Genomic DNA, 3,171 nt, shown 5'->3' with positions numbered 1-3,171 from the left:
TTCTTTCTTTCTTTCTTTCTTTCTTTCTTTCTTTCTTTCTTTCTTTCCTTCTTTCCTTCTTTCCTTTGTTTCTTTCTTTTGTTTCTTTCTCAATTTTGTTCTCTTCTGACCAATTTCAAGTGACCTGTCTTTCCTTCACAGATCCTTTCTCCAGTTTGAACCAGTCTGATGTTGATGCTCTCTGTTGGATTTTTCATTTTATTCATTGTATGCTTTAGTTCCATATTTTCTTCTTGGTCTCTGTCAAACTTCCTGTGGATATTGTGAATTGTTTTTCTGTGTTTTCTTGTATCAGCGAGCATCCTTAAAACAACTATTTTGGGGCGCCTGGGTGGCTCAGTTGGTTAAGCAACTGCCTTCGGCTCAGGTCATGATCCCGGAGTCCTGGGATCGAGTCCCACATTGGGCTCCCGGCTCAGCGGGGAGCCTGCTTCTCCCTCTGATCCTATCCCCTCTCATGCTGTTTCTCTCTCTCTCTCTCAAATAAATAAATAAATAATTAAAAAAAATTAAAAAAAACAACTATTTTGAATTCTTTATTGAGCAAATTACAGATCTCCACTTTCATGGGTTGGTTACTGGACAGTTATTGTGTTCCTTTGGTGGTATCACATGTCCTTAATTTTTCGTGTTCCTTGAAGTCTTATGTTGTTGTCTTCACATTTGAAGGAGTCACCTCCTCCAGTCTTACTGACTGGCTTTGGGAGAGAAACACTTTTCTTGTATCCTGTTTGGGATTCTAAATCTTTCCCAAGCTTTTCTATGTATATTCCTGCTCCACATATCTTATTCACTTCTGGGGGAAATTCTTAATATTGAATGCTTTCTCTCAGTCTTACAAAGCCAGGCCAAGTGCTTATAACTTCCTTCTTGCTTTCCCTAGGATGCTCCTAGTTGCTCGAGTGTATTTACTTTCTCCCAGTCCTACAGAGGCAGGCCAGTTATCTGCACATGCTTGCTTGCCATTTGCTAAAGCTTGCTGTCTCTGTCCTGGGGACATGCACAGGCAGCCCTCCATCAGGTGAGGGGATTTGTGGGTAAGACATGTGAAGCATTGAGGATGTCCCTGGGCCAGTTGGGGGATCCATGGGCTAGCATTTTTATTGGCTCATGGGTGTGTTTCCTGATGAAGTCAATGAAGGATTTACTAGAATTTGCATTCCTTTGATGCCCTCTAAGTGTCCTGGCTGCTGGTCTTCCAGCTGCTCCCTTCTTGTAGGCATGTACACACCTCAGTATTCCAGATAGGATGAGAAAGAAGTGGGTCTCTGGCAGTGTTTTGCAAAGCTGGGGAAGCTGGGTGCTCACTCACATGCTCTCCCTTTTCCCTTTGGAGAAACCAGGACCAAATGGTCTCCCTTCTTAGCATGGAGCTATGCTGCCTTAGAAGAGGGGTGACATGGGTAAAGTACAACCGTTCCTCTTATCGCCTTCAATTCATTCACTCTTATTTTTGTTGTTTTGTTTGTTTGTTTTTGTATTGTTTTGCTTTGCTTTCTGTTCTAGTAGTGTGCTGAGGTTTCCACAATGGCACTTTCTTCCATGGGTGATTGTTTAAATCATTGTTCTTTAAGGGGAAGCTGGTAGAAAATGTCTCTTCCATCAAATTGATGACATCACTCTCCAGAAAGTTCTTGTTCATTTTCTTTCCCTTTTATCTGCTAAGTTACATGTCTTTCGTAGTTAAGGTGTATATGTAATTCTAAATTTGATCATCAAATCTTTCTTGTATATTTTTCAGACATCTTTTCCTAAGTTTTTTCTTGTTTTTTAAACTTCTAATCATTTGTTCTAAAATCCTTTTCATTTTTATATGGAAAACTTTAGCAGTCTTTTTCTTTACAGTTGGCACTACTTTTGTATTGAAACTGTTATTTTCTACTTCAAAAAATATAAAGAATTCTTTTTGTAATGTTACATGTTTATTTTGTTTTTATTTTTTTGCTTACCTTTAAGTTTATGTTCAATAAAAATTATATTTATGGTATGAGGCATACTAATTAATTCTGTTTTTTTCCATTTATTGAATAATTCATCCTTTCACAATGAAATATAATGACATCTCTATCATGTGTTATGGACTTTTTCTGAGTTCCTTCTCAGCCTGTGTTCTAATTAATTCAGGCCACTGGGTATTGTTTTAAATATTCTAACTTAAATTTTATTATAGAAAACTTGTCCTTGGGGCGCCTGGGTGGCTCAGTTGGTTAAGCCACTGCCTTTGGCTCAGGTCATGATCCCGGAGTCCCGGGATCGAGTCCCGCATCGGGCTCCCTGCTCGGTGGGGAGTCTGCTTCTCCCTGACCCTCCCCCTCTCATGTGCTTTCTCTCTCTCATTCTCTCTTTCTCAAATAAAAAAATAAAATCTTAAAAAAAAAAAAGAAAGAAAACTTGTCCTTTTAGATAAGTACCCATACCTTGTTCTCTTCTAATTTGTCTTGAATATTGGATATCCATTCATCCAAATAAATTTCAGCATCAGATGTATAAGTTCAGTAAAAGAGACCTATTGCAATAGTTAACATCTTGATGGTACTTAAATAATATATTAAAAGCTATATCTATATAGAACTCACTATGTGCTAGGCACTCTTTTATGTGCTTATATGCATTTATTTATTTTATCCTCATAACAATATTATGAGGTAGATATTTAATTGCATGCATTTTAAAAGGCATGGAGAGTTGAAGAATCTTGTCTTATTTCATATGGGTAGAAAGTGGTGAAGTTGTCAGTCCAACCCAGTTTGTCTGGCTTTTGTCATTGTTCTTCTACTGAGAGTACTACTCTATGATGTCTCTTAGTTCTCTATCCTAGTGTATTATTAAATGCACCTCTTTCCCCCTTAACTTTTTAAATCTTCATACATTACACTGCAAACTATGTAAGAACAGATCATTTTTTTCTGATTTTTTTTTCACTATTATATTTCCAGCTCTTAGAATGGTTCCTGGCACAAATTAGATACCCAATAAACATTTCTCAGAATTATTGAATTTCAATTATGTTAAATCTTAGAGCATAAAAATACCCAAAACTCTGAACTGTCTAGGACTCTTTGGAAAGATTCATTTTTCTATTAACATTATCCTTCCACTACATCAATAAATAGTGTATTATTTTCATTTTTAAAAACTATACTGTCATCTATTTATTTATCCATTTTCAAA

The sequence above is a fragment of the Mirounga leonina genome, unplaced genomic scaffold, assembly GCF_011800145.1.
Source record: "Mirounga leonina isolate KUSES-001 unplaced genomic scaffold, KU_Mleo_1.0 Mir_128, whole genome shotgun sequence".
Classification (NCBI taxonomy): Eukaryota; Metazoa; Chordata; class Mammalia; order Carnivora; family Phocidae; genus Mirounga; species Mirounga leonina.
The sequence above is the reverse complement of the archived record's forward strand: the minus strand, read 5'-3'. Positions refer to the sequence as shown.